Below are 24,328 nucleotides of genomic sequence, written 5' to 3'. Positions count from 1 at the left end.
CCAAATCATCAACGGATGATCGGGAAAAACTCGACGTTTATCGACACCAACGGAGAGGAGAAAACTCTACTGGGGAGAGTGAACACAACCAAATCATCAACGGATGATCGGGAAAAACTCGACGTTTATCGACACCAACGGAGAGGAGAAAACTCTACTGGGGAGAGTGAACACAACCAAATCATCAACGGATGATCGGGAAAAACTCGACGTTTATCGACACCAACGGAGAGGAGAAAACTCTACTGGGGAGAGTGAACACAACCAAATCATCAACGGATGATCGGGAAAAACTCGACGTTTATCGACACCAACGGAGAGGAGGACAACTGGGGACGACCAGGAAAAACTCGACGTTTATCGACACCAACGGAGAGGAGAACAACTGGGGACGACCAGGAAAAACTCGACGTTTATCGACACCAACGGAGAGGAGAACAACTGGGGACGACCAGGAAAAACTCGACGTTTATCGACACCAACGGAGAGGAGAATACTTCTTCGGTCTGAATACCGGAAAATTGGCCTTGTGCCATGAGTACATCGACCTGATCGTCGGAAACTCCTTCGGTCTGAATACCGGAAAATTGGCCTTGTGCCATGAGTACATCGACCTGATCGTCGGAAACTCCTTCGGTCTGAATACCGGAAAATTGGCCTTGTGCCATGAGTACATCGACCTGATCGTCGGAAACTCCTTCGGTCTGAATACCGGAAAAGTGGCCTTGTGCCATGAGTACATCGACCTGATCGTCGGAAACTCCTTCGGTCTGAATACCGGAAAATTGGCCTTGTGCCATGAGTACATCGACCTGATCGTCGGAAACTCCTTCGGTCTGAATACCGGAAAATTGGCCTTGTGCCATGAGTACATCGACCTGATCGTCGGAAACTCCTTCGGTCTGAATACCGGAAAATTGGCCTTGTGCCATGAGTGCATCGACCTGATCGTCGGAAACTCCTTCGGTCTGAATACCGGAAAATCATAAGTACATATTATCTAAAGCCGTCAGAACGTAGATAATACACTCGCATGGAAGATTATCCATAACCGGGTTGTAGGTTGTTAAATGAATAATCGACCGAAAAGAAAGGCATCTGGGTACCAGACTAGGTATGCAAAAGATGACCAATCAACAGGGGATAAAGCTGCTAACTCGGAGCAAGTATCCAAAAGGAAGGGGAAGACCCAATGGGGACAATACTGCTTGATCAAGGCAAGTATCCAGAGGGGAAAGAATGTCAATATCACGAACCGGATACTGATAACTGCAAAGAGGGGATTACATCTACCGGTTAGTAGGTAGAAAACCACGGAGAAGTAACCAGTCATGCATAGGATGAACACAAAGGGTTAACTCCAACAAGGGGATGAAAGTGGGATTTTACAACTACCCGCTAGTAGGTAGAAAACCACAAAGATAGGACTTACAACTACCGGTTTGTAGGTAGAGGCCACAGATTCCGCTGAGGATAAGATGAATGAGTGTCGGTTAGTGAGCCACTACTCATTTATGCCCCAGGGAAGTACAGGAGATAGTCAACAAGAAGCCAATTTAGGATTGATCCAAAAAGGCAGACTGAAACAAGACTCATCCTAATGAGGAAAGAACTCAATAGGGAAAACCCATCTCATTAGGGAGGGAACGGAAGCAACCGTCATCCACGAGGATGTATCTCAGTGGGGAAATGGCAGGAAAAGATTGACACTTTCTGCTTAAGGGGTAGACTCTACATGGAGAGATCAGACACACCCATATTTGCTTAAGGAAAAAGACCCCAGCTGGCAAGACACTAACAATTGGGGAGTAACACTGTTGGGGATACCCACTCGACTGAGGAATCACTTGTTGGGAAAACACCAACCTCTCAACCATGCTGATGAAACCAATCCTGAAGCCGATCCAATGGCGCGATGCTAAACTCTTTCCAACGACCCAACCTCGGCTGGTCGCCACGGCCTAGGGCTAATGGATATGCTTGCAATGTTGATGCATGAGTTTTTTTCTTGCTTTACACAATGCCCCATGATTATGGAAATGCTATGTACTAATGATGCGATATGCTATGCTTATCTAAATGATGAATGCATAAACACACGTCTCTTTTAGAGACAACACCGGGGAACTCCAGGAACTGTGCTGGGGATCCTATAACCAGGTCAACTTCCATCCTGCTGGGGAAAGACAAACCTTGCTGGGAAAGAAAACATCAACACAACCTCTGCTGGGAAGACAGCTTCAGACTTGGAAAACAGTCACAACTCCACTGGGGATACAGATATCAGTCTATTACAGAAACCCGTCCAATCCACGGGTAGGATGAACTCTGCTGGAGAAATAAATGCTACTTCACTAGGGACGACCCAACCAATCCATATGTAGGAGAATCACTGCTGGTGATGCATTTTATAAAACCCGCTCCACTCGGGGAACTTGCTGAGGAAAACCACACCATTCTGCTGAGGAGAACAATCCTTGTGGAGAGAACAACCATAGTGGCGAGAGTAACAACTTTGTCGAGGATGATAGCACGTCATATCATACTGGAGATGAATTCCCACAACCTGCTTGGGATGAGCACTCACAGCCATCCTGGAGGTAACAGCATCACAAAACCAATTGTTGGGGAACACACCTACAGTCTACTGATAAACTCCACTAGGGGACTCCCGGGGAAAATAGTTGCCAGGCGCTCAGCGGGGATTCTCAACTGGGGAAATCTGCAAGCACAGGCCTGCTGGGGAGAAGCAATCCTTAGATCTGTTGGGGAAAGAAGGTACGGTCTACAGGCATCTCTGCAGGGGAAAATAATTCTGATAGCTTCAATACTGACTTGGGCTGGGGACGTCCTCCACCCTGAGAAACATCTTGCCCCTGCCCCTGCTGGGGACGTGATAACCTTCAGGCTTGCTGAGGAGACAACGATCTCGAATCTGCCAGGGAGATCACACTCTCAATCCTCTGGGGAGATACCGCTTGTTTGAAAGGAACACCGGTCGATTCGTCGAATACTGGTATTCATCGTCCACCCACAGTATCGACTCTCCATTCTTAAGAACTCCCAGACTCTTCTGGACTTTTCTGCTCCATCATCTTGTATTCCAAATCTCGTCCGTACTCCACGGGGATCGAACTCCTGATATTCATACAAACTTTCCAATCATCAGACTTTGAAGAGTCTTCTTGATTAACTTTCCAGGATCGTTGTCGTAATCCTTCACCGTCTTTTCACGGTTCAACTATCCGTTGCCCCTAATCAGGCTCTGCACAAGAGATCGTCAGATAAAAACGTGCCCCAGGTATGCCCCATGATAAGGCTCAAACAGCACTCTACTGGGGATGCCCCACAATAGAGCTAATAGGGACTTGGAGGGAGAAATGTTGCACTACTGGGGACATGAAGATGAACATCTTCAAACAACACTGCGTCGGGCAACTTCACTGAGGAGAGACCATACGAGGCTTTGTAGGACAAGGATACAGTCACGCTTGAGATACGAACAATTATCTTACCTGTTGGTAATCATACCACCCCCGGGAGAGCACTGCGGGTCTCCTAAGTATTCTTTCCATCATTGTGAAGGTTCGCTTTGTTTAAGAATAATTTTTTTTGAAAAATTTGCTTATTTTGAAAAACAATGATACTTTATCAATTAAAACATGCAAAACTTTTGTTGAGTTGAAGCAAATAAGAATGCAAATAATTGGATAAAGGCTCAAATTGATGTGATGGAATGGTAGTCTGCAAAGGGCGAGACTCCATAGATCTGTACAAATTTGAAATCGGTGATATATATTGGAGAGGGCTACATTGAACATAATGACCTTTCCTCTACCATTCTGAATTTTCGATGTATTCAAAGTTTCAGTCGACGATGAATCGAGAATCCCTGACGGATGACAGATATAGAGCACAGTCTTGTCGATGCAGTTACTTGCCAAATCCCTAATTTTTGCCTAGATTGCCCCAGTGTGAGGTGTTCAATCTAGCGGGATGCACATTCTTTTTTCAATGTCTCTAACTTTTTCCTGGATCGCCCTTTCGGGTTTTCAATCCACCGAGACGCTCCTTTTTGCCTAAGTCGCCCTTTGGGGTGTTCGACTTAGCGAGCTTTTGCTTTTTTTGTTTTGTTTTAGGCGAAGTATTTCTTGACTGCATCTGGAATTCACAGGACGAGTGAACTTCTTCATCCATTGTAGTAAGTGTTAAAGCACTGCCTGAAAAGGCTCTCTTGACAACATATGGACATCCATAATTTGGGGTTCACTTGCCCCTGGAATCGGGTGTGAAAGATAAGACTTTCTTGAGCATAAGGTCCCTCGGAACACACGAGGCTTGATCTTCTTGTTGAATGCTTTCTTCACTCTCTGCTGATATGACTGGCCATGACACATGGCAGTCGATCTCTTTGATTTTGATTGAACTCAGCATCAGTCAACTTGGGACTTTGAGGGTGCTATTTTTTTGTTTCCTTCTTTCTTTTTCTTTCTTTTGATCTGGATTTCTTTTGATTTTTTTTTTGATTTTGCACCCTCCTCTTTCTTTTTCTTTTTTCTTTTTCTCTTTTTTTTTCGATGCCCCAGTTGGTTGTTCTGCTGATTCTCGAGATGCAGCTGAGTGATCTTCTTTTCTTGCTCAAGAAGTCGGGAAATACCGTCAGGAATCCCTTCAACATCATCTTCTTCCGCTTCGAATACAGGGAATTCAAAATTGGGAGATGACGTCTGATCACTATGTTCAATGGGTTTAAGAAACAACTTGCATAATGATTTTGAGTATAAAAAGCACTTTGAAAATCAATACAATCGTTATGCAGATGAAAAGATTGCTTTTATTCTTGTTTTTTAGGGTTTTTTGTGATCACCAATTTCATGCAAAAAGCGAAAAGGGAAAACAAATGGAAAAACAAATGTTTAACATGAATTATTTGAATGAAAATATCATTGCACAAAATGTTGCCAACAATGTCATCACTTCTCCTTTTGGCATGGGAGAAGGGTTTTTAAACAAAGTGTTTATTACAAAGACTTATGAACAACTGTAGGAAAGCCCACAGTGACCCAATTGTGGCAGACACCACCAGGAATGGTGAAATTGTTCAAGTCCTCTGCGTCCTCTTCCAAGATAGCAGCATCCTCTTCTTCAGGTTGATCGTCATGGACGAATCCTCCACTCTTGAACAAATCTTGCTCATTAAGTGCCCCAGAACAGTAGCCAATACCAGCCCGGGATCGGTTAACCAGGAATAAATCCATCAACAGTACAAAGTCTGGCAAATATCTCTCTGAGTTCACGATTCTCTTGCTCAGGATGATCCATCAATCTGGCAGAGATGGCTCTGGTATAATACCGGCAAAGTGCGTCTTCAAAATAAACGAAGATCACAGGGTCAGACCACAGGACGGGAGACCGGAACAGAACCTGCTGATGCAAATGATGCATGAAGTGTTTATGCATATGCTTGTTTTTATTTCAAAGGAACTCGAGGGTTTTATTTGCAAACTTTGAAATATTTAGCATTTTGATCATATATGAGAATATCTCATCAGATATATCAGGTGAAAAAATTTTCCCGGTTTTTTCATGTTTTGAAATTTTTGCAAATAAACTCCTTTGAGTTCCTTGAAAATTTTCTTTTTTTCTTTTTTTCTTCCCTTTTTTTTTTTGATTTCTTTTTTTTGATTTTTTTTTGATTTTTTTCATTGCGTTTCTTTTGAAAAATAAATATGCTATGATGCACATGATGCAGACTGGACTGGCTGGTTGTGCAAACTCTGACTAGGTCGAAGCTTCAGTCAAGATCAGAACATAAATCCAACTTATGGTCAAACTGATCACACTGTTGTCTGAACTAGAGTCACCAACAGAACCAAAGTCACCAACGGTACCTGTTAAAATGATCAAACCCTTCCCCACTCACGGGTGTCGTCTAGGCCAGGGTAAGGTCGAAAGAAACGCAGCATAAATAACCTTTCGCAGAATATCATCCTGTGCACACCCGATGTATGCACTGATAATATCCCACCAGGGTCTGAACTGCTCGTGATATCAATGTTCCGCTAAGTGGCGCCATACCACCCGCTTCCCATGAATCACTCTATTCCTAATCATCCTAGATTTTCACTCATGGTCTGGGTATTGGACCTTTTACCTCAACTGACTCCCACCCCAAACAGAGAAACACAGCCAGATGAACAGATGAATATGAATGAATGCAAACATTGATGCAAATAATAAATGCAAACAGTAAATGCAAATATATACAATGAATGCAATAAAATAGTGCAAAGCAACCAAAGCCCTAACCTAGAGAGCGCTAGGAGAGACTCGCTCAGGGAAGATGGACCAGCACAGGTCAACTTCTCTTTGTCCCCAGCAGAGTCGCCAGCTGTCGCATCGCGCGAAAAACCGGCGGGAAAACAAGAACAACAGAGCCGCCACCGTGCGTTATTTATCCCAAGAGGGAAAGGAAACGCTCAGAGTAAACCTGGGAAAGAACATGGTCTCGCGACCAAAGAGGATGGGTTCGGGAGTCGGTTATGCGAAGGGAAGGTATTAGCACCCCTACGCATCCGTAGTACTCTACGGGATCCACGCACAGTAGAAAGGAAAAATGGTTGCTAAACACTGCTCAAATACTCACACACACTGGCTGAAAGAAACGCAAGAAACTGACTGAAACTGACTCGGCAGGATGTCGCATCCTGGGCCTACTTAGTCTATCAGGCATAGACATCAGAGTCGAAGTAGTTCGAACTGGGGAACGACACATGCTCGCTAGGATATCGCATCCTATGCATACGTATCTTCTCGGACGAGAGAAGAATCAGAGCATTCGTAGCTCGGCTGACACGCACACAAACAAACACAGGCAAAGGCAAACGTGGAGCCCGAATGCCAATCACTGGACTTACATCAGCATCCGAACCTAAAACACACGCACACTGGAACCCGAATGCCACTCGATGGACTTACATCAGCTTCCAAGCACACAACGACACAACAAGTTAATAGGGAGTCGGGGACTCGAGCCTATAACTGTCAAACACACACTCAAACAGACAGACAACAAATTGCTAAGGAGTCAGGCACTCGAGCCTAGCAATTGTCAGACAACGCACACAAAAAAAGAAAAGGGCGCCCGGAGAGATCAGCTCAATCTCCTGCCTACATACTTCATCTGGTATGAAGATCAGGGCGATGTAGTTCCCCTACGCAGGGATAAAGGACTAGCCTAACCAGATAACAGAGGGAGACACAACTAGGGAGACTACGACTCGAGCCTAGATGTTGTCATGCAAAATCAACCCTAAGTTATGGTTTCTAGCTAAATGGCACAAGGGCCAACCTATCCTAAGCATGGCTCACACAGGAAGCAAGCCACACACACTTAACTTGCACAGGAAGCAAGCCAAGCAAAACCTAACTTGCACAGGAAGCAAGTCTAAACTAATCCTAACTTGCACAGGATACAAGTCAAACAATCCTATCTTGCACAGGAAGCAAGTCAAACAATCCTATCTTGCACAGGAAGCAAGTCAAACAATCCTACAAGCACAGATAGCACACGCTATACACAAACAAGTGGCTCAAACAAGGGTTAGGTTTTAGTCAAGGGGTCATATCAACCTCGACAAACAAACCTCTGGAACTGGGTGAATGTTGCTCTTAACCTTGCCATTGAGGGGCTAAGGTGAAGCAGATGAAAGGATGAAGTGAGGATGAGACCTCACAGCTCTTATCCCTGGCCTGGGAGAGCTCAAGACAAGAATGTGTGGGTTCAGAAAGTGGGAACCCTTCTACACATTTAAAACTGACTCAACTGTACAATTGTACAAGATCTTGGGTTTGTATCTGCAATGCATCAACACAGTGGTGTGAGCAAAAGCAGATGACACACTGAATAGTGGGGGATAGATTGCATATCCCTACCTTCCACCAATTGCCTCTTCACTTAGGAGGTCTTTGACTCTATGCAAGGACAAAATTAAACAGTCACAAACATTGCCTCTTAAGGAGGACTTCAGACAGTTGCCTGGCCAAGTAACAGGCCAGGTCTTCCAGACTACATGAAGACAAAGAGACATACCTCAATGCAAATTGCTTATACAAGCAAAGCAAAGCAAAAGTTCACAAGGAACTAAAAGCAACTAAAGCACCTGAAACAGTCAAGCAGATGTTAGTATGCAAGTCAGAGTTAAATCAAAATGAAACAGACATCAACCAGTCGACACAAGCTAGTGAATGTGCAAGGCACAAAGCTTAAGGCATGTGAGCCAAGCCACCTACAAAACAAATAGGTTAGACAATGATATTTAAGCAAGCTCAATCAAATTGTAATGATCTCTTTGAAGCATTTGTAGCTTAACCTGAAAACATAAGCTCAAAAGTGAGTACCAGGACCACTAGGGCAAGCCTAGGGTCAAAAATAAATGAGAAAGTCAAAACAGCAAGGGATATCCAATCAAAGTCAAGTTTAAACATTCAAGAAACAAACTCAATTGGGTTCACATTCATATCAATCACTATCATCATTTCATGAACCATTTAGGTCAAAGTATGGCAAACAGAAGCTCATAGAAGTCAACAGCAAGACTTGAATCAAAAGCAATCCTAAACATTCCCAAAAATCACCAAATAAATCATGATCAATTACAATCCACAGAATGGTAAGCATGTCAAATTTCATCTCATTTGGACAAGTGGAAGGCAGTCAATGAAAATCAGAAAGTCAAAGCAATTTTGAACATGCTCAATGAAGTCAACCAAACATGCATCAACTTAGAAAAATCATAAGTCAAGAATGGTGTATGATAAATGAATGGGACTAAAACCATGGCAAAGATGAGGATGTCTAGTTATCTCATGTAAAATTTCATGTCCATCCAATAAAGTATGAGAATTTCATAAATGAAATGGGAACATGTGTCACACAAAGTCAACATATGACCAAGCAGGGGAGAAAATCTCAAACAATTAGGAAATGCCACAAATAATTCCAAGAAAATTCACATGTAAACTAGACATACAATAGTAGGTTCATGCAAAAAATAAGATCAATTGGAGGTCAAGAAGCATGGTAATGAAAATCATGAAGTTGGACATCAATGGTGTGACACAAATTGTCACACCCTAATTCAAAAATTCATAACTCACAAACCACAAATGATAAATTCACAAACTTTATACCAAAATCACCATGAATGTGTCTAGTTTAAGCACAAAAAAATTAGGAGCCATTGGATACATTCTCATCATTTCACAAATGATTTGGCAAAGTGTACAAAATTTGGTCACATGTCACAAACCCTAGCAACATTTAAAAACAACTCATCCAAAAATTCTGGAAAAATAATGATAAAAAAGTAGAGATCATGATGAACACAACACAAAAAATCCCATTCAAATTGGATCAAAAATGAGCAAGTTATGAATTTTGGAAAATTGGATATCAAAATGAAATAACATGAAGAAATTAATTGAATTAATATTGAAAGAATGGCATTTTGGTAATATTGGGATTCACTTAACCAAACACAGTCGTTTTGGCCATAAAATGAAATGTTTTGATTGGTCAATGAGTTTCAGGCCATGCATACGAAAATGGGGAAAATCTGGGCAAATTGGGATTAGGGTTTTACTGTTCATCCCTCTCAAAAATCATGATTTCACAAACTTGCCCAAAAATCAAAATTGAATATATGGAAATGATCAGCATGGCAAGGTCAACATGAATCCACCATTGATTTCCATTAAAACCACACACAAGTCAAGAATCGAGCAAAAACACATTTTAACACCAAACTTCAAAACAATATATCTTCATGAATAAGCAACCATTTCAAAAAGTGAAAGCATCATGACAATCAGCATGGATAGACCTTTTGAAAACAGGTATCAATTTGAAAAATCATGGAGCTCGAAAACTTACCAATTTGGAGGAACAGTGGTGATTCAGTTGGTATTTGGTGACTTTGACTCCAAACAGGTACACTTTAAGCTTTCAAATGATGAGTGTGAAATTGGCTTGGCTTGTAGAGGTTTGGAATGACTCAAGCAAATTCTGCCATGGCTAATGCTCTCTTGAAAACAATGCTGGAAATGTGGCTTCCAGTTGGAGAATGCTAGTGAAAACCACTTCCAAATGTTGTGTGAATGTTGTTTTGGCAAGGCAAAGTTCTGTTCCTCTTTGGAAGTTTTGAATTGTTGTTTGAAGAGGCAAGCAAAGTGAGATTTTGAGTGAATGAAATTCAATGATTGGTCTGCTATGTTATGTTTGATTTTGAGGAATGGATGAAGGAAAAGAAAACCAAGGCCAAGGTTCAGTTCAATGAGAGCTCTTGACTGAGTTTTTTTGAAATGCCAAAGCAAGATCAATGAGGCTTTTTTGATGAGTGAGTTTCTATTGGTTTTGTGCTGCCCAAATGTTGTTTGTCCATGACAGAAAATGTATTTGACTCTTGTCACAAGCCAGGCCAGGTTATGTCACTTGGTGTTTTTTTGAATAGGTCTTGAAGAAGTGCAAGAAGAGGTTTTTTTTGAAGATGAATGAGAGGCTGGTTTATGTGATGGTTAGGTTGGCTGCAGATGGTCTTCCATGACAGAAAAGTGAGGTTAGGATATTCACAAGCTAGGCCAATGCAGTTCTGTGAGAGAGAATCAATTCTGTTGATTTGTGTTTGTTATGTTGGTAATCACAGTGCAAGGCTTCAGGTTTGGTTCATGCAGGGTTTTGGTGCTCTGGTGTTTGGACAGGGAGAATGAGATGCAAATAGCAGGGTGAGGTTTGAGAAGGATGAGAGGGCAAGTGTTTGGTCTGTTAGTTTCTCATGATAGGAAGAGGGAGTTTCTTTTTTGTTACAAGCCAAGCCAAGGTTTTGGACAGAAAAAAAAGTAGAAAATGCAAAATGCAAACTGAATGCAGTTTTTGGATTTGTGAGTTTTGGGAGTTTTTACTGTTTTTGAAGAAATGCTCAAGTCAGTTTTTTATGCATGAGTGAAAGTCAATGGTTTCTTTCTGTTGGATGTTGTGACAGGATTTTTTTGAAATGCAAAGCCAATAGCCAAGTGAGGTTTGAGAACGCTGTATGCAGTTGGTTCTTCTGCTGTTCGACAGATTTTTTAGTGAATGCCAAGATGTGGTTAGAATGAGTGTAAGGTGGTTGTGTATGGCTGCTACTTGTTGGTCTGTGGTGCTTGACAGAAAGTTTGAAAATGCAAAGAGAATAGCAAGGTGAGCTAGGCTTTGGTTATGCAGCTTAGTAGGGTTTGTTCATGACAGAGAAGTTTGAATGCAAACAGCAAAGTGAGTTTTGAGAATGTGAGAGCATCAATCCATGAAGTCCTATTGGTTTTGCCTTTGACAGGTTTTGGAGAAAAGAAAGCCTGCTATTGAGAAATTGCTTTTGTGGCCAGGCAGGGTTTCAAAATGAGGGAGTAAGTGAAGTCTTGGTTTGTTCAGTTGGTTATGTTTCAATAAGATGAAAGGATCATGAAGGTACAGTGCAAGGCTTGGTCATTTTAATGTTTTTGTTGACTGTTTTAGAAATGCCAAACACAGTGAGTTTTTCGGAATGAGAATGCCCTCCCCACTTGCCTTGGCCAAAAATGGTTTTTTGTTATCCTGCCCTTGCTGCTACTGTCCTCAATATGACAGAAAATACCTCCCTAAAATCTGCTATGGAGTGCTGCTTCTGGTGGCAAGGCAATGTCCTTCAACTGTGGTATGGTGCAGCCAGTAGTATATTCAAGAATGACAGAAAATCTGATGCACCAAACTGTTATGTGTAAGTACAAGCATGGTTGTGGAAGTATGGTGCAAACATGTACTTTTCCAATTCTTAAGCAACTAGGACATGGCTTCTTGTTTTGCTGTTAATTTTAGGCTGCAAGTGAGGCTTCAAATGACAGAGAAATGACTTGCTAATTTTCTGTTTGAAGGTACCAAGGCATGGTTCAAATGCAAGCATGGAGAGCATGGGTGAAACTTGTACTTTTCTTCCAATTCAAGCAACCAAGCATGGATACATGATGGCCTCATGTACTGCATAATATGAGCTTGCAAACACATTCTAAATGATATTTCTGAGCTGTTCCAATTGGCCAAATGTGAAAAAAATGTTTATATCAAAAAGTCAACTCTTGGTCAAACTTGCATTTAAATGAGAAAAGTCAAAATATGCCATTTTGATTTGTGAAGTTTTGGCTCATGAAATTTATATTTTTGGAAAGAGGGGATCAAATGTGACTTGTAGGAAAAAACCCCACCAAAATTGGCCAAACGGTTTGAGAGATATGGCCCTTTGAAGTTCAAGATTTTCTGAAATCGATTCGATCATAACTTGCCAACCACACATGGGAATTGAGAGTTCTAGGACTTTTTGGAAATGGGAGAACAAGATCTTCAACTTTCATGTTGGGAAAAAATTCATTTGAAGCTTGTATCATGATGTAAGTTTGAGGATCAAAACTTTCCATTTTTGGTAAGTTTCAGTTACAGGCCCAGTTTCCATTTTTGGAAATTTATGATCTGGCTTCAAATTCTTCCATGATGGTGTTTGACATGATATATGAGGACTATTTGGCCATGAATGAGCTCTCACAAACCAATTCCAATCATCAAATCACTGATTAAATGGACAGTTGACCAACAGTTGACTTTTAGGGTTTCTGCCTGACTGAGCCTCTTCTGATGAATTCCAAACCCTAATTCCTTGAGAACTTGACTTCAGATGATGTCCCAAGTTGTATGACCTCTTGATTATTGATCATGATGCCCAAATTCCACAAGAATGACCACCATCCACTGCTTTGACTGACAGTTGACTTTTTAAGGTTTTTTGACTGTCTGTGTATGAACTGATGATCTCCAAGTCTTCAACCCTTGACATGAACACTCCAAATGGACCTCCAAGTCATGTGAACTTGTTGGACAAACCCTAGGGCCTTGGCTCCTTGAGAAATGCACTTGCTTGCTTGACTGACTGATCTCCTGATCAATTTGACCTAATTTCTTGATTGGCTTGCACTTGAGGCAAAAGAGGCAATGCAATGCTATGCAATGGACCATGATATGCTATGACCTAATATGAAAATGTATGTACAATGATAGGTGCAAATTTGAGGTGCTACAGCTGCCCCTATTCAATCAGCTGGGAACCCGAATGGATGAGAGCGACGGCTGTCAGACTTTCAGGGTAAACAGGGATTGAATACCAAGAACCGCAGAATTTGCACAATACAAGGATCCACCAATGGAAACGTCCACTGGGATTTGATCTTTATTGCTGGGTATATAGATTTTGGTTTTGTTTTCAAAGGGTACGGCCACATCCAGACATCGCAACGACGGTGAATGGGAACAACAATCGCAACTAGATGCCAACGGACAACTAGGAAAAACTCGACGTTTATCGGGACCAACGGAGAGGTAACCAGACGCTATTGAATAACTGGGAGGGAAAGGAAACGCTCAGAGTAAACCTGGGAAAGAACATGGTCTCGCGACCAAAGAGGATGGGTTCGGGAGTCGGTTATGCGAAGGGAAGGTATTAGCACCCCTACGCATCCGTAGTACTCTACGGGATCCACGCACAGTAGAAAGGAAAAATGGTTGCTAAACACTGCTCAAATACTCACACACACTGGCTGAAAGAAACGCAAGAAACTGACTGAAACTGACTCGGCAGGATGTCGCATCCTGGGCCTACTTAGTCTATCAGGCATAGACATCAAAGTCGAAGTAGTTCGAACTGGGGAACGACACATGCTCGCTAGGATATCGCATCCTATGCATACGTATCTTCTCGGACGAGAGAAGAATCAGAGCATTCGTAGCTCGGCTGACACGCACACAAACAAACACAGGCAAAGGCAAACGTGGAGCCCGAATGCCAATCACTGGACTTACATCAGCATCCGAACCTAAAACACACGCACACTGGAACCCGAATGCCACTCGATGGACTTACATCAGCTTCCAAGCACACAACGACACAACAAGTTAATAGGGAGTCGGGGACTCGAGCCTATAACTGTCAAACACACACTCAAACAGACAGACAACAAATTGCTAAGGAGTCAGGCACTCGAGCCTAGCAACTGTCAGACAACGCACACAAAAAAAGAAAAGGGCGCCCGGAGAGATCAGCTCAATCTCCTGCCTACATACTTCATCTGGTATGAAGATCAGGGCGATGTAGTTCCCCTACGCAGGGATAAAGGACTAGCCTAACCAGATAACAGAGGGAGACACAACTAGGGAGACTACGACTCGAGCCTAGATGTTGTCATGCAAAATCAACCCTAAGTTATGGTTTCTAGCTAAATGGCACAAGGGCCAACCTATCCTAAGCATGGCTCACACAGGAAGCAAGCCACACACACTTAACTTGCACAGGAAGCAAGCCAAGCAAAACCTAACTTGCACAGGAAGCAAGTCTAAACTAATCCTAACTTGCACAGGATACAAGTCAAACAATCCTATCTTGCACAGGAAGCAAGTCAAACAATCCTATCTTGCACAGGAAGCAAGTCAAACAATCCTACAAGCACAGATAGCACACGCTATACACAAACAAGTGGCTTAAACAAGGGTTAGGTTTTAGTCAAGGGGTCATATCAACCTCGACAAACAAACCTCTGGAACTGGGTGAATGTTGCTCTTAACCTTGCCATTGAGGGGCTAAGGTGAAGCAGATGAAAGGATGAAGTGAGGATGAGACCTCACAGCTCTTATCCCTGGCCTGGGAGAGCTCAAGACAAGAATGTGTGGGTTCAGAAAGTGGGAACCCTTCTACACATTTAAAACTGACTCAACTGTACAATTGTACAAGATCTTGGGTTTGTATCTGCAATGCATCAACACAGTGGTGTGAGCAAAAGCAGATGACACACTGAATAGTGGGGGATAGATTGCATATCCCTACCTTCCACCAATTGCCTCTTCACTTAGGAGGTCTTTGACTCTATGCAAGGACAAAATTAAACAGTCACAAACATTGCCTCTTAAGGAGGACTTCAGACAGTTGCCTGGCCAAGTAACAGGCCAGGTCTTCCAGACTACATGAAGACAAAGAGACATACCTCAATGCAAATTGCTTATACAAGCAAAGCAAAGCAAAAGTTCACAAGGAACTAAAAGCAACTAAAGCACCTGAAACAGTCAAGCAGATGTTAGTATGCAAGTCAGAGTTAAATCAAAATGAAACAGACATCAACCAGTCGACACAAGCTAGTGAATGTGCAAGGCACAAAGCTTAAGGCATGTGAGCCAAGCCACCTACAAAACAAATAGGTTAGACAATGATATTTAAGCAAGCTCAATCAAATTGTAATGATCTCTTTGAAGCATTTGTAGCTTAACCTGAAAACATAAGCTCAAAAGTGAGTACCAGGACCACTAGGGCAAGCCTAGGGTCAAAAATAAATGAGAAAGTCAAAACAGCAAGGGATATCCAATCAAAGTCAAGTTTAAACATTCAAGAAACAAACTCAATTGGGTTCACATTCATATCAATCACTATCATCATTTCATGAACCATTTAGGTCAAAGTATGGCAAACAGAAGCTCATAGAAGTCAACAGCAAGACTTGAATCAAAAGTAATCCTAAACATTCCCAAAAATCACCAAATAAATCATGATCAATTACAATCCACAGAATGGTAAGCATGTCAAATTTCATCTCATTTGGACAAGTGGAAGGCAGTCAATGAAAATCAGAAAGTCAAAGCAATTTTGAACATGCTCAATGAAGTCAACCAAACATGCATCAACTTAGAAAAATCATAAGTTAAGAATGGTGTATGATAAATGAATGGGACTAAAACCATGGCAAAGATGAGGATGTCTAGTTATCTCATGTAAAATTTCATGTCCATCCAATAAAGTATGAGAATTTCATAAATGAAATGGGAACATGTGTCACACAAAGTCAACATATGACCAAGCAGGGGAGAAAATCTCAAACAATTAGGAAATGCCACAAATAATTCCAAGAAAATTCACATGTAAACTAGACATACAAGAGTAGGTTCATGCAAAAAATAAGATCAATTGGAGGTCAAGAAGCATGGTAATGAAAATCATGAAGTTGGACATCAATGGTGTGACACAAATTGTCACACCCTAATTCAAAAATTCATAACTCACAAACCACAAATGATAAATTCACAAACTTTATACCAAAATCACCATGAATGTGTCTAGTTTAAGCACAAAAAAATTAGGAGCCATTGGATACATTCTCATCATTTCACAAATGATTTGGCAAAGTGTACAAAATTTGGTCACATGTCACAAACCCTAGCAACATTTAAAAACCACTCATCCAAAAATTCTGGAAAAATAATGATAAAAAAGTAGAGATCATGATGAACACAACACAAAAAATCCCATTCAAATTGGATCAAAAATGAGCAAGTTATGAATTTTGGAAAATTGGATATCAAAATGAAATAACATGAAGAAATTAATTGAATTAATATTGAAAGAATGGCATTTTGGTAATATTGGGATTCACTTAACCAAACACAGTCGTTTTGGCCATAAAATGAAATGTTTTGATTGGTCAATGAGTTTCAGGCCATGCATACGAAAATGGGGAAAATCTGGGCAAATTGGGATTAGGGTTTTACTGTTCATCCCTCTCAAAAATCATGATTTCACAAACTTGCCCAAAAATCAAAATTGAATATATGGAAATGATCAGCATGGCAAGGTCAACATGAATCCACCATTGATTTCCATTAAAACCACACACAAGTCAAGAATCGAGCAAAAACACATTTTAACACCAAACTTCAAAACAATATATCTTCATGAATAAGCAACCATTTCAAAAAGTGAAAGCATCATGACAATCAGCATGGATAGACCTTTTGAAAACAGGTATCAATTTGAAAAATCATGGAGCTCGAAAACTTACCAATTTGGAGGAACAGTGGTGATTCAGTTGGTATTTGGTGACTTTGACTCCAAACAGGTACACTTTAAGCTTTCAAATGATGAGTGTGAAATTGGCTTGGCTTGTAGAGGTTTGGAATGACTCAAGCAAATTCTGCCATGGCTAATGCTCTCTTGAAAACAATGCTGGAAATGTGGCTTCCAGTTGGAGAATGCTAGTGAAAACCACTTCCAAATGTTGTGTGAATGTTGTTTTGGCAAGGCAAAGTTCTGTTCCTCTTTGGAAGTTTTGAATTGTTGTTTGAAGAGGCAAGCAAAGTGAGATTTTGAGTGAATGAAATTCAATGATTGGTCTGCTATGTTATGTTTGATTTTGAGGAATGGATGAAGGAAAAGAAAACCAAGGCCAAGGTTCAGTTCAATGAGAGCTCTTGACTGAGTTTTTTTGAAATGCCAAAGCAAGATCAATGAGGCTTTTTTGATGAGTGAGTTTCTATTGGTTTTGTGCTGCCCAAATGTTGTTTGTCCATGACAGAAAATGTATTTGACTCTTGTCACAAGCCAGGCCAGGTTATGTCACTTGGTGTTTTTTTGAATAGGTCTTGAAGAAGTGCAAGAAGAGGTTTTTTTTGAAGATGAATGAGAGGCTGGTTTATGTGATGGTTAGGTTGGCTGCAGATGGTCTTCCATGACAGAAAAGTGAGGTTAGGATATTCACAAGCTAGGCCAATGCAGTTCTGTGAGAGAGAATCAATTCTGTTGATTTGTGTTTGTTATGTTGGTAATCACAGTGCAAGGCTTCAGGTTTGGTTCATGCAGGGTTTTGGTGCTCTGGTGTTTGGACAGGGAGAATGAGATGCAAATAGCAGGGTGAGGTTTGAGAAGGATGAGAGGGCAAGTGTTTGGTCTGTTAGTTTCTCATGATAGGAAGAGGGAGTTTCTTTTTTGTTACAAGCCAAGCCAAGGTTTTGGACAGAAAAAAAAGTAGAAAATGCAAAATGCAAACTGAATGCAGTTTTTGGATTTGTGAGTTTTGGGAGTTTTTACTGTTTTTGAAGAAATGCTCAAGTCAGTTTTTTATGCATGAGTGAAAGTCAATGGTTTCTTTCTGTTGGATGTTGTGACAGGATTTTTTTGAAATGCAAAGCCAATAGCCAAGTGAGGTTTGAGAACGCTGTATGCAGTTGGTTCTTCTGCTGTTCGACAGATTTTTTAGTGAATGCCAAGATGTGGTTAGAATGAGTGTAAGGTGGTTGTGTATGGCTGCTACTTGTTGGTCTGTGGTGCTTGACAGAAAGTTTGAAAATGCAAAGAGAATAGCAAGGTGAGCTAGGCTTTGGTTATGCAGCTTAGTAGGGTTTGTTCATGACAGAGAAGTTTGAATGCAAACAGCAAAGTGAGTTTTGAGAATGTGAGAGCATCAATCCATGAAGTCCTATTGGTTTTGCCTTTGACAGGTTTTGGAGAAAAGAAAGCCTGCTATTGAGAAATTGCTTTTGTGGCCAGGCAGGGTTTCAAAATGAGGGAGTAAGTGAAGTCTTGGTTTGTTCAGTTGGTTATGTTTCAATAAGATGAAAGGATCATGAAGGTACAGTGCAAGGCTTGGTCATTTTAATGTTTTTGTTGACTGTTTTAGAAATGCCAAACACAGTGAGTTTTTCGGAATGAGAATGCCCTCCCCACTTGCCTTGGCCAAAAATGGTTTTTTGTTATCCTGCCCTTGCTGCTACTGTCCTCAATATGACAGAAAATACCTCCCTAAAATCTGCTATGGAGTGCTGCTTCTGGTGGCAAGGCAATGTCCTTCAACTGTGGTATGGTGCAGCCAGTAGTATATTCAAGAATGACAGAAAATCTGATGCACCAAACTGTTATGTGTAAGTACAAGCATGGTTGTGGAAGTATGGTGCAAACATGTACTTTTCCAATTCTTAAGCAACTAGGACATGGCTTCTTGTTTTGCTGTTAATTTTAGGCTGCAAGTGAGGCTTCAAATGACAGAGAAATGACTTGCTAATTTTCTGTTTGAAGGTACCAAGGCATGGTTCAAATGCAAGCATGGAGAGCATGGGTGAAACTTGTACTTTTCTTCCAATTCAAGCAACCAAGCATGGATACATGATGGCCTCATGTACTGCATAATATGAGCTTGCAAACACATTCTAAATGATATTTCTGAGCTGTTCCAATTGGCCAAATGTGAAAAAAATGTTTATATCAAAAAGTCAACTCTTGGTCAAACTTGCATTTAAATGAGAAAAGTCAAAATATGCCATTTTGATTTGTGAAGTTTTGGCTCATGAAATTTATATTTTTGGAAAGAGGGGATCAAATGTGACTTGTAGGAAAAAACCCCACCAAAATTGGCCAAACGGTTTGAGAGATATGGCCCTTTGAAGTTCAAGATTTTCTGAAATCGATTCGATCATAACTTGCCAACCACACATGGGAATTGAGAGTTCTAGGACTTTTTGGAAATGGGAGAACAAGATCTTCAACTTTCATGTTGGGCAAAAATTCATTTGAAGCTTGTATCATGATTTAAGTTTGAGGATCAAAACTTTCCATTTTTGGTAAGTTTCAGTTACAGGCCCAGTTTCCATTTTTGGAAATTTATGATCTGGCTTCAAATTCTTCCATGATGGTGTTTGACATGATATATGAGGACTATTTTGCCATGAATGAGCTCTCACAAACCAATTCCAATCATCAAATCACTGATTAAATGGACAGTTGACCAACAGTTGACTTTTAGGGTTTCTGCCTGACTGAGCCTCTTCTGATGAATTCCAAACCCTAATTCCTTGAGAACTTGACTTCAGATGATGTCCCAAGTTGTATGACCTCTTGATTATTGATCATGATGCCCAAATTCCACAAGAATGACCACCATCCACTGCTTTGACTGACAGTTGACTTTTTAAGGTTTTTTGACTGTCTGTGTATGAACTGATGATCTCCAAGTCTTCAACCCTTGACATGAACACTCCAAATGGACCTCCAAGTCATGTGAACTTGTTGGACAAACCCTAGGGCCTTGGCTCCTTGAGAAATGCACTTGCTTGCTTGACTGACTGATCTCCTGATCAGTTTGACCTAATTTCTTGATTGGCTTGCACTTGAGGCAAAAGAGGCAATGCAATGCTATGCAATGGACCATGATATGCTATGACCTAATATGAAAATGTATGTACAATGATAGGTGCAAATTTGAGGTGCTACACAGATGGCCCAATTTTTGATGCCATATCTTCACTTCTTCTTCTTTGGCTAGAGTACACATTGATGAATAACTTGTTTCTTGAGAACTCCACATATAGAAGTTATCCTTAGACCTGACTCCTTTCATTATCACTTCATTTTCTTTATTAGTAATCAGACATTCAGTTTTTGTGAAATTTACAGTTAGACCTTGGTCACATAGTTGACTGATGCTTATTAGGTTTGCAGTCAGTCCTTTAACAAGTAGAAGATTGTCAAGGTTAGGGACTCCAGGGAAGTTTAGCTTTCCAATCCCCTTGATTTCACCCTTTGCTCCATCACCAAAGGTTACATAGCTGGTGGCATGAAGATGAAGGTCAGTTAGCAGGGTTTTATTTCCAGTCATGTGTTTGGAGCATCCACTGTCAAAATACCACTCTTCTTTGGCTGAAACTCTAAAGGAAGTGTGAGCTATCAGGTTAGTAACACCAGTCCTAGGAACCCATTTTTTCTGTTGACAGGGATGTGATGTTTGGGTCTAGGTTGATGATGAGAAGGACTAGGATAGCCATACAACTTATAGCAGAAGGGTTTTATGTGGCCAAATTTTCCATAGTAATGACGTCTCCATCTTTGGTGTTTTCCTTTATGTTGTCTTTCCTTATGATGTTGTGACACATGATGTGACATCTTTGGTTTTCTACCAGTGTGACTACACTCAGGTTTGGATTCATTGAACCCAAGGCCAAACTTGTCTCCTGCCATTTTTCCAGTCTGGAGAATTTTGTATAAGGTGTCAGATCCATTGTTCAGCATTCTAACATGCTTTGTCATCTCATCCAATTTGGAGTTCAAGAACACTGCTTCAGTCTTCAACTTAGAGATGGTTTCCAAGTGTTCTGCCTTCTCATTCTTCAGTTGTGTTATCACTTTCTTCTGACTTCCACTTGTTGACACACTTCTTCACTTCTGTGACACAACTTTCTGTAGGTAGTGGCTAACTCATCAAAGGTTACTTCATCATCACTTAAGTCTTCATCAGAACCCTATCTTCCAGTCAAGGCAGTCACAAGATTTGCAGAGTCTCCTTCTGTTTCACTTTCATCAGACCAAGTAGCAGCAAGACTCTTCTTTTGTTTCTTGAGGTAGGTCTCACATTCAGCTCTAATGTGTCCATACCCATCACATTCATGGCACTGAACTCCTTTTCCTTCTTTGGACTTTTCATCAGATCTTGTTCTTCTTCCAGCATTATTGGACCTACTGATGTCAGATGAGATGTTCTTGACATTAGACTTAGACCTTACATCCATCTTTTTCAGAAGTTTGTTGAACTGTCTTCCCAACAATGCTACATCATTTTCCATATCTTCATAAGTATCTTGACCACTTTCTTCCTCTTTCTCTTCAGTGTTTGACATGAAGGCTATGCTTTTGACTTTCTTTTCAGATCCATCACACATTCCCAACTCAAATGTTTAGAGGGATCCAATTAGCTCATCCACTCTCATATTGCAAATGTCTTGAGACTCTTCTATGGATGTCACTTTCATGGAAACTCTCTTAGGAAGTGACCTGAGTATTTTCCTCACTACTTTTTCATCTGACATCTTCTCACCCAGGGCTCTTCAGGCATTAGCAATTTCAAGGATATTCATATGAAAGTCATGAATGTTTTCATCTTCTTTCATCCTTAAATTTTCAAACTTGGTAGTGAGCAGCTGCAATCTAGACATCTTCACTCTATAGGTGCCTTCATGAGTGGTTTTGAGAATATTCTAAGCATCTTTAGCCACCTCACAGTTGTTCACCAATCTGAAGATGTTCTTGTCAACCCCATTGAATATAGCATTCAATGCTTTAGAGTTTCCAAGGGCTAGATCATCCTCCTCCTTGGTCCATTGTTCCTCAGCCTTCTTCTCAATTGTAGCTTTTCCTTCCTTAGTAATAACTGGATGTTCCCAACCTGTTAAAACAACCTTCCAAGCCTTATTATCCAAAGATTTCAGGAACGCTACCATTCGAGGTTTCCATTAGTCATAGTTGGATCCATCCAAAATAGGTAGTCTATGAACAGATCCTCTGTCTCTATCCATCGTACAAGAAAGTACTGTCCCTAGATCTCAACCAGAACCAGAGCAGGATTTCTACTCTTATACCAATTGAAATTCTGGTATCAGAGATGAGATGTCGAAGGTAATGTCACGACACTAATATTTGAACAATATAAACAGGATAAAAGATAAAGAACAGTAATGCAAGTGACACAAACAATTGTTAACCCAGTTCAGTGCAAACTCACCTACTTCTGGGGGCTACCAAGCTAGGAAGGAAATCCACTAAACATAATTAGTTCAAAGACTCTCAGTAAACAACTTCAAGTTACAGTCTTTTCACCTAATCTCTACCCGTGTGACTTCTACCTAAGAACTCTTAGATATGGGATCCTACTCACTCCCCCTCAATCACAGCAGTGATGTAAAACATGAATTACAATGAAAAGAAGTCACTCTTCCAAAACACATACTTGATCTTGCTTAAAAGCTTCAACCAAGTAAACACACACTCATGCTTCAAACCTTAGAGTGGACAAATTACAACTCAAAAGTCAGTCCAATTCAATCATCTATGGATGAATGAATGGCTCACAATACACACGACCACACAAGACTAAAACCCTTATTCTCTCTTAATATTTCGTTCGTTATTTCTTGTGCATAAAACCAGGTTTTCCATGCCTTTTATATAGAAGTGTTTGGCTGGGCTTGGCCATCATAAAACCCTAAAACTATTTTCCATTCATATCTTCTCATGACAGCTAATTATATCTCGTTGGAAAATAAGTCAATCTGGTTATAATTACTGATTGAATGGCGCGTTCAATCATCTCTTCAATCACACATTGATTGACATAAAAAATGCAATACACAATACATAATATTTAGACTGAATGTTCTGTATACAGATGTCATGACATCGGGTCTGACATCTCAGTAAAATCCTGCATATTCACGTTTTAAACACCCTGCAGGAACATGTTATCATATGTCAAGACAACACTTATGACAACTTGTGAACACTCTAGGTTTTACCAAAATTATTGCCATCACATAGAACTAACAGAACAAAATCAAATACTACTGAGAATGAAACACTGTCGGGAAAGAGGGAACTTCTATCAGAAGATGAACTTCGCCGAGGAATACAAGAGATAGAACTCTGCATGAGGATTTGAGAAAATTGTTGGGGATGATGTGACCAAGACCGTCACATTCCTCAATAATCATTGAATTCTTCTTGGAAATAACGAAATAAACCAATTCCAAGGCAAAGATAATCGGATCTGATTCACACAAAGGAGAAACTACCGAAGTTATGCAACACAGTCAAATGCAAAATGGAAAACAAATAAATATTTAGGATCTCTAGGGTCCAATCACAAATCACTAACAGGGGGATACAAAACATGAGCACCTCAGCTAGGGAATAGGGATTTGCAAAGGGGAGCGGTCGTCAACTCAACTAGGGATAAAACCCACCAACTCTACCGGGGAGAGTAGATTATTCGGGGAGAAACTCATCAACCAAGCTAGGGACCAATGAAGAACTGTTGGGGAGGAAAAGAATTACCAGACCAACTACTTGGGGGGAAATACCAACAATGCTCCACACTCCAAGACTTACCTGTTCTTAGATTGCTGTTGATATTTCTTGCTGAATTCTATTATTCTTAAAGTGAATTTTTTTATTATTTTTAAGAAATATAATTATTTATTAATTTAAAATTATCATCACAAAAATTCAATTTTATTTAACAGAAATAAATAAGAATAGAAACAATTGGATAAAAGCTCAACTTTATTTAATAGAATGGTAGTCCGTAAATGACGAGACTCCATGGATCTTTACAAAGTTTGAAAATGGTAATTTACATGGAAAACGGCTACACTGAACACTACCCTCCCTACCAACTTCAACATTCATTGTGCTTGTCTTCGGTCGAGAATAATGAATCAGAACCAAATGTCTCAAAACCGGTCGGGTGCAGTTACTTGCCATAATCCCTAATTTTTGCCTAGATTACCCCAAGGTGGAGTATTCAATCTACCAGATAAATCTTCTATTTTATGTCTCTAATTTTTTCCTGGATCGCCCTTTCGGGTTTTCAATCCACCAAGACGCTTATTTTTGCCTAAGCCTCCCTTTCGGGTTTTCGACTT

This window comes from Lathyrus oleraceus, chromosome 6 (genome assembly GCF_024323335.1).
Source record: "Lathyrus oleraceus cultivar Zhongwan6 chromosome 6, CAAS_Psat_ZW6_1.0, whole genome shotgun sequence".
NCBI lineage: Eukaryota > Viridiplantae > Streptophyta > Magnoliopsida > Fabales > Fabaceae > Lathyrus > Lathyrus oleraceus.
The sequence above is the reverse complement of the archived record's forward strand: the minus strand, read 5'-3'. Positions refer to the sequence as shown.